The 8,364-nt window shown below is 49.0% G+C and overlaps 1 long non-coding RNA gene across 1 annotated transcript; it reads right to left on the bottom strand.

Annotated features, from left to right (window-relative positions):
• Positions 1–3,250: 3,250 nt before the first annotated feature.
• On the bottom strand, positions 3,251–7,859 carry LOC145716938 (uncharacterized). Its single transcript, XR_014139877.1, has 3 exons — positions 7,646–7,859; positions 4,813–5,207; positions 3,251–3,512 (listed from the first exon to the last, which is right to left on the bottom strand). It is a non-coding gene; the product is annotated as an uncharacterized LOC145716938 (long non-coding RNA).
• Positions 7,860–8,364: the final 505 nt, after the last annotated feature.

Genomic DNA, 8,364 nt, shown 5'->3' with positions numbered 1-8,364 from the left:
ATCAAGAGAACACGAGGTGCTGTGGCTGGGAAGGAGGCATGGAGGGAAGAGGCAGGTGTTAGGAGCCTGGTATTAGCAGGGAGAAAATGCAAGGTATACAGTTTACCTAGTTTTGTTGAGCACTGTGCCAATACTATCTCATCTGGGCGTTGCAATGGCTCCATGAGGTAGACATCATTATTGGGAAACTGAGAACCAGAGATTGTGAAGCCATTTACCCAAAGTAAGATTTAAACCCCTGGTCAACTCAAGCCAAGGTAATGTTCTTTCCAGAGGGTGACTTTTTACCCAATCTTTCTCTTACCTCGTGCCCACCCTGATTCTGAGATTCGAGAATGCGGATCTGGTGCCGTAGATGAGCTGAGTTCAGATAGTCCGAGATCCTCACTGCCTCCTGACTGACTGTGGCCAGGGTTTTTCTTGTCTAAGCCTGGTTTTTCCACCGGTAAAAGGATAGGTTTGGATTTTATCGGGGATGTCAAATCAGTTTCATCCTGCGTGCCCGTTCCAACTGGATGATGGTTGCAGTCTGATGCGTGATGTTGATGAGGACTCTGAAGCTGAGTTTGGGCTCAGTGGGAAGAAGTTCCATGCCTGGTCAGTGAGGTCTGTGGTGGGTACAGACTGGGAGCAGATGGTCTCCAAGTTCCTCGAAATTCTTCCTGTGAAGAAGTGTGACTCTCTTCTTCTACATTCCTCTTTTGTTCTTTATGAGTTTTTATCAGGCAAAGCTTATCAAGAGAGGTCCCATCTGCCTCCACAAAATATTAAACTGATGTATAGAAATAGCAGGCTGGCTGTCTGGCCATGGATCTGCAGGGGGATGAGACCACACAAAGATCCGTACGTTGTCATTCTGATGGCACCGTTTTACCACCCAAAGTAAAACTCCATCTGTAGTAGGGTGATTGGTGAGAGCACCGAGGGCAATACTTAACCCCAAAAACCATCAGGTAAAGGGCCATAAACAACCCTGCTAGGGTCGTTCACTCCTGGACGGTGCCCAGGACACCAGTCTGCCTGGAATTCAATCGGTTGCCCGGTTCAGCTTTGAGCTTTCCACCTAGAATATAAGGAAGGGGCTGCACCTCTTCTGGTGGGGAGCACTGGGGACAAGGACAGCTTTCCCACTGGTCACTGTATTCATTCTTTCTGGATCTTTGATGCCTTGACTACAGCTGGAGAATTGTAGGTATTCTGTAACCAGCGGGCTTGAGAGCCTGAAGGCCACCCACCGCTCTAACCTGGTGATGTGAGGAAACATCATGGAGACCCTGTGAAATGGTCACTGAGTGCACGCTCTGACCAGTTCTGTCCCTATGTCCTGCAGTGACAGCCAACCACAGCGTCACCCTCCACCTCCCTGTGCCGATCTCTTGAGCTGATAAGAAACAGTTGCGGGGGACTGAGGTGGACCTGGCAAAGTCACCTGCCAGATCTGGGCTTCCTGAAAGGAGAGAAAAGGCCCCCACAGGGCTTACCAGAGAAGCAGTCCCCTGAAAGTCACACTTTGATGGCTTAGGAGAGCTGACTGTATCAAGAAACACTCTCAGTCAATCAAAAACAACTCGCTCACTCTTGCCTTGTGGCGTGGGTTTGAGACATTAAGCAATTTGTATGCCTTAGATAGGAAATTATTTGGGTCACCTTCATTAATGGGCTTAGCCCCTCAGGGGCTGCAGAGAGCCTCTGTAGGCCATGGGCACCTCTCTCTATGACCTCCCCAGCACAAGGCTGCCCCAGGCTGGAGCACAACAGGTTCCTTACCCACAACCATCCTTTCTGGGGGCAAACCTGGGTCCAGCTTTCCTTTTCCTTTTCTGCTAAAAATATTCGACATTAATTTTCTAAACCTTATTTCAAAGGTAACCTGTGTTTATTGTAGGATATCTAGGAAGTATACCTAAGCCAAGAGGAGGAGGTAAAAATAGCCCATCGCCCCGTGACTCAGGGGGACCACTGCTCATGTCTCAGTGATGGTAGCTGGGAAGGGGATGCACAGAGCAGAGGACGAGGCTCAGGGTCAGCGGATCCGCACTGAGCTCTGGTTCTTTCACACCAACTAGCTGTGTGAGCCTCAGTTTACTTGGCAAACAGGTGGTGATAACTAGTTTGGGTGTGAGGGCTTACAGAGATAACTTATGCCCAGCGCTGCTCAGTGCGGGGCACGTGCGAGGCGCTCTGTGAATTATGGCTGTTGTTCCTATTGTTATAGTCCTAGCACTGAGGCACTTTTTCTTGTTCAGGATAGCCTCTTGTGGGGCCAAGTTAACCCAGAAAGGAAAAAGACTGCTCTTAGGAGCAGGGACTTTTTTTCCCCCTTCAATCAGGTTGAAGTTCAGGGACTCTGGGAGACAAAGTAACATCATGTCTCAGTCTAGTCTTAAACAGGAAATATTGGGAGATGTACGTCCTGGTTTTATATGAAGGCTCTTTGTTTAGGTCCATAGCTGCCTCCCCCTCGCCCCCCGCCCCAGGGTCATATCTTCTTTCAGTTGGCCAAAAGAGCACGGCAAAGCTGTTTTCCAACACAGACCACCTCTGCTTTCTGGAACCAGCAGAGTCCTGTTTTTGCAACTGTCAATGATCTAGCTATGAAGTTAGGGGTTCAGGCTGGATAGGCATGGAGTTTACTATCCTGTTGGCGCTCATAAAAATCACAGGGAAGAAAGATACAGAAGAAACAGGGAATTTCTTTTGCAACACGTTGGAAGCAAAGAGAAGGTCCACGTGCAGATGTCTGCCTGGTCAACCCATGGCTCATATCAAGTCACCGGCAGCAAGTGGGAGGCAGAAGCATCCTCTCTTCTGCCTGCCTGCCCGTTTTGTTCCATAATGGCATCAAGCCACCCTACTGTCAGCACAGCTCAACACTTCCCGCCTTCTGGACGTTTCTGTGTACACGTGTGTGTGTACATATTCTTGCTGTATCTTTAACTGGGCTCATTCTGCTTTGTAACCTGCTTTTCCCCTTTAACTCTGTGGCCGAACACCGCCCCGCTGTCTCCGGGTTTGCTTTTCTTGCTGTTTCCTGGGGCTATCCTGCAAAAATAATACTTTCAGTGCTGCCATCAGCTTGACCTCTTTCATTCCACCCTCTGAGTACTCCCATCCTGTTTTTGCTCCAACTGATTTTGTTGGTTTTGAAAGTCAGAATCCAACCTTGCTTGGGGTGGCTGGGTCTGAATCAGTCCAACACCCTCATGTACACCTGAGCTTCTGGAGGGGAGGCGTTCACATTGGGAAGGGGCCTCCGCTTGCTTCCTGGGAGCAGGGCGGCCTGAGCCAAAGAAAGGATGTCAGAGTCAGTTGGAGGAGCCTCATCTGGCCGTGATCTTTCTGGTGCCAAGAGGCAGAGGCTCAGCTTTTAGAAACCTACAGAAATGCCAGAGATCCAGTTTCCAGAGAAGGTGTGGGTTCACCATGTCTGGCTGGGCTCTGTTCTCCAGCAGAGCAACCATGTGGATGATAATTGTTGTTGCTGCTTCTCTTTGGAGGTGTCCAGTTGGGTCCTTGTAAGAGAGAGAGAACAGGGCAGAGGAGGGGACGGGAAGGTGGGAGGGAGGAGCAGAGAAGCGAGGGACTGACAGATGGAGAAGTGGGGTTGGAGTGTGTGGGCACAGGAATGGCTCATTCTTCCACGGCCCCCGCCTGGTCTAAGTTTCTTGGGCACAGGAATAGTGACATTCCTCCCTGTACCCCAGTTCTAGCACAGAACAGGTGCTCTTGGGAAATGTTTGCTGAATGAGTAATTAGGGGACTAGGTAGCACTGCTGGGTTCCTGTTCTGGGTTACAGGAATGTTCTATGGGATTCCTGGCCTATGCTCCCCTTTTCTCCCTTCTGTTCTCACACTGAGCTCATGCAGCTCCCTGTCCTGCCATGGCGCTCAAGGTGATGGAAAGGGCACAGGCTTTGCAACCGGACCACCTGGGTTCAGAACCACCCTTTGTCACTGAGCAGTGGGTTAACTGAGTAGAGCTGGTCCTTTTCAAACTTCAACCTGCCCAGGAATCACCTGGAGATCTAGTTAAAATACTGCTTCTGGTTCACTGGGTTCAGGGCGGGGCCTGGCATTCTGCATTCCTAATAAGCGCCCTTGGGATGCTGCTATGGCTGGTCCATGGGCCATCCTCTGAACAAATCCCCCCACATGTGGTCTCTCTTCCTTTCCCTTTTGCTGCTCCACTGGAGCCTCCCCGAACGTTCCTGAATGAGCCCCCACGGAAGATCCTACTGCGGCTCCACCCCACCCCCCAAAGGCTCATTTCTTCTTTCCCAGACCATGGTGGCGCGTTCAATCTAGGTCTGATCATGGGGGTCAGAGCAACCGTAGGATCCCAAGGAGATGTTTCCGGCACTCCAGAAACCCACCTCAGAGTAGAGAAGTAATTTAAATTTTCAGAAAACAAGAAGAGTGGCAGCTGATACTGTTATCCTACTCTGCTCTCCAGGCTGCCCATATTTTCACGCATTTAATTTTCAGCTCAACCTTATGAAATAGGTACCGTCATTATCCCCAGTTTTCAGATGAAGACCCTGAGGTCGAAGGACATGCGGAGGACACACAGCTGGTTCCAGAGTGCTTCTAACCTCTGTGCAAAACAACACACATCTTCAAAGGTAGCATTTTCTGAACTTAACACGTCGTAGACCCCACAGGGAGCCAAAGCGCTTGGCTTCCAGGGGCTTCGGTCTCCTTGGGCTCTTTCCCCCACCCCCGCTCTTGGAAAGGGCCTTCCTTCCTGCTCTACCCAGAAAATAGAAACACTAGAAAAAAAACTTTCACACTTTTCCCGCATCCACCACCAACCTGCTCCGGAGTTCCTTTCCTCTGGCAATACACCCGGACCGACTATAAATGGGTCTTTTGTTAGTGAGATGGTAGCTGAAAAATTCTCTTCAAGAACTGCTCCTGCGCAAGTCGGCTCATCCGAAAGCATATGGGCGTAAATACAGCCCCAGCACTCTGGAGCTGAGATAAAATTGGATTTTAAGGTCAGCTAAAATCCCAGGCGAGGCTCAGGTGTGTTTCAGGTAGCTGCTTTCTTCACGGTGTAATGGTCAGCAGTGCAGCGCCCAGCGTATCTCGTTGTGATAACGCTGTGTTATTGTACAGCTTGGGTGCTTCAAGACTGACTGCTTGTTGTCGCAGGGCTGACGGCAGATAAAGCGTCAGAGGGGACACTGAAGCTTAATGTTTGGCCTCTGCATAAAAAAATAAGAGAGACAGGGTGTACTGAAGGTGAATCCAACAGAAATGGGCTGGATGAGATTTCACAAATGATATTGTTTCATATCTCCTAATGCTCCAGGATACATTTCACAGGTCTTTTCTGACAAACAGGATTTTAACTGGCTGAGAACCTCCTTTGCTGGCTGCCTCAACTCATATTGATAATAATAGAAGCTAACATTTACTGAGAGCTTTTAATGTGCCAGGCACTCTTCTAAATACTGTATGTATATTAGCTCATGGAACTTTCACTTGAGACTCTGGCAAAGGAATGGAAACACAGAGAGGCTACCTAACTTGCTCAAGGTCATACAGCTGGTAAATGGTGGGTCAAAGATTTGTAACCAGGGGTCTCGTCTGCGGAGTCCATGGCCTTGATGCCTGTCCTTCTCACGTTTATTTGGCAGAACCACCAACCTGGTCATAACCAACTCCACCTACTTGGTGCCTGCCCCCAAGCAGCCAAGTGTGTCTGGAGGAAAGCAAGCAGCCACCCTGGCCTCTTCCCTTTGGATTCCTGAGCACAGATCTCCCAGGGGTCCTTACGCTGCCTGGCAACCACGATCCGTTTCCCGGCCCATCCACTCTCCCTCTCTTCTAGGTGACTTTTCCACACCCTCCCTCTCGCCTGAGCACTTACTCCCCACTTAACGCAGAGAATATAAAGGCAAGGGGAGGAGAGCTTCCACAGGTTTCCAGCATCCACGGCTGTCCTGCTTCGGTGTGCTCATGCCTCCTTGACTTCCCCCCTCCTCTTACTGCAGAAGCATGGCCCCTCCTGAGAACAACCCTCCTCCTCTGCACACCAAGGATATGGCTTCAGCAACTGTCCCTTTCTTGCCTGCCTCATGGCATGTTCCTTCTCTCCTGGATCACTGACATTAGGGTGCAAAATGCTGAGATTTCTCTCGTGTTAATACCCCCACCAACCAACCAATCAACCAACCAACCCCATTCCACCTGTCCCTTCATCTGCCTTTTTGTTTCTCTGTTCTCCTTCATAACAAAAACTCTGGCAGAACTGGTCTTTACTGCTGCCCTTTGCTCTGTTTCCCTCTTGTAATAAGCTGGTCAGGCTCCTATTTCCACCACTCTCTCAGAACTGCATTTACCGAGGTCACCAATGGCCTGTGACTTCTGCTTGGCTAAGGTCAGCTGTCTGGTCTCAGGCTGCGTTGTATTTGTCCTGTTAGCTTTGACTCAGCTGACACGAATGTTCCTTCCTCCTTAAAGCAGTTTCTTCACTGGGCCTCCAGAACAGCCCTCTGATCTCCACTCTGCATCCCCCCACCTGCTGGTCCACAGTCTGCTAGCTGGTTGCTTCTCAATCTCTGACCTCTTAATGCTGGGAGTGCCAGGCTCAGCCCTTGGACCTCTTCCCTGTCCTCACCTACTGCATCAGTGATCCCATGCTGTCTTCCTCATACTTTAAGCACCATGTACACTAGATGATTCCCCAAGGATGGTTCCAGGTTGGATTACTTCCCTGACCTCCAGACTCATCTGGCCAGCTTCACTTAGACTTCTTCTAGGCACCTTGAAGTTGGCACACCCCAGAGTGAAGTCCCCATCCACAGCCACCCCAAACCTACTCCTTCTTAGTCTTCCCATCCAAGGTAGGGTGAGCTGCAGCTTCACCCTACCAGCTGTTTAGCCAGATACTTTGAGGTCACCCCAACTCCTCTCTTTCCTTCACAGGCTATATCCAATTGGTCAGAGTCTCCTATCAGGTCTATTTTCAAAGCACATCCAGAATCTCATCATTTGTCATCATTTCCACCACCACCCGGTCTGAGCCACCAACCTTCCCTCCTGGATTATTGCAAACACCCCCCCCCCTTCTCTCTGCTTCCATCCTTACTCCCTACACTCTGTTCTCAACCCGGCATCCCAAGTGATGCTCTAAAAACTTATGGCAGACACCGTCGCTCCTCTGCTTAAAAATCTCTGATGGCTTCCTCATGGAAGCCAAAGTCATTGTAATGGCATCCCAGACCCAGCATGATCTGCCCGGCCCCACTGCCTCTCCTCCTCCCCTCTGACCTTGTTTCCTTCTGCTCTCACCTTTGCTCAGGCCCTCCAGCTGCTCAGCTTCATTGTGCTTCCTGGGACCGGCCGGGTACCAGGGCCACGGCACTGGCTAGATGCCCTTCCCCAGCCTCAGGCCAGTTGCCCCCCTTTGGGACTTCTGCTCAAACCTTCCAAGTGCGAAAACCTTGACCTATTTCAGATGAAACCACCTTCCACCCCCGAGTCCCCAGCCCCTTCTCTGCTTTATTCCTATCCCCTTGTCACAGTCACACTACAGAATCCACGTATTTATTTTATTCATTGTCTGTCCATCTCTCACATGCTGAAGTTTTTAATTTCACATCCTCCATGCAATGACAAACACAACATAGGCATTCACCAGGCATTTTTGGATAAATGGATGAATGAATGAACCTTTACATCGTGGATGGGATCTGGAATAGGACATTTTGTATATTTCGCGTAAGTGTCTCTGGCCTCCTTTTAAATCTCTGTAGCACTTGGAAGAATACCCAGAGGTTGCAAAACCATCTTTCTTCTTCTTTTTTAAACCTGTCAGCAGTTGCAGCTACTCCTCTGTGTTAACAGGGTTTTCAATATACTGTACAACCAAAGCTAATGAAAATTATCAGGCTGTTTTGATAAACACAAAAAAGGGAAGTCCGGGGTTACGGATGACAATTATAGTTTTATATCAACCTAAGCATCCTGTTTATTTAATCAAAACTGCCTTGTTCTTATTGATTGACTCTGTAATAAGTAAAGGTTATAATCTCTATTCATAAAATCAATCCAGACAAATAAAACATTGTTGTTTAAAAATCAGCTTTTTATATTACATTACATGCAAGATTTTAAAAAAATAGCTAAAAGTAAGAGTGAAAACCGTTGATTTGTAACATGACCTCTCAAAGATCTTTCTGTTTCCGTATGGCCTGAAACTGAGCTGGTCATTGCATAGCTAGGCTGGGGTCAGGAGGAAGATAACTGCATTTCCCCTAGTCAGTGATGGATCTTGCAATGTTGGCCCCATATGAGGTCTCTAGAACTCTCCTTATCCCAGACCATACCTTCCTGCCCAAGCTTCAAGAATTGATT

Source organism: Leptonychotes weddellii, chromosome 14 (genome assembly GCF_054177405.1).
Source record: "Leptonychotes weddellii isolate Sample4059 chromosome 14, ASM5417740v2, whole genome shotgun sequence".
Lineage (NCBI taxonomy): Eukaryota > Metazoa > Chordata > Mammalia > Carnivora > Phocidae > Leptonychotes > Leptonychotes weddellii.
The sequence above is the reverse complement of the archived record's forward strand: the minus strand, read 5'-3'. Positions and strand labels throughout refer to the sequence as shown.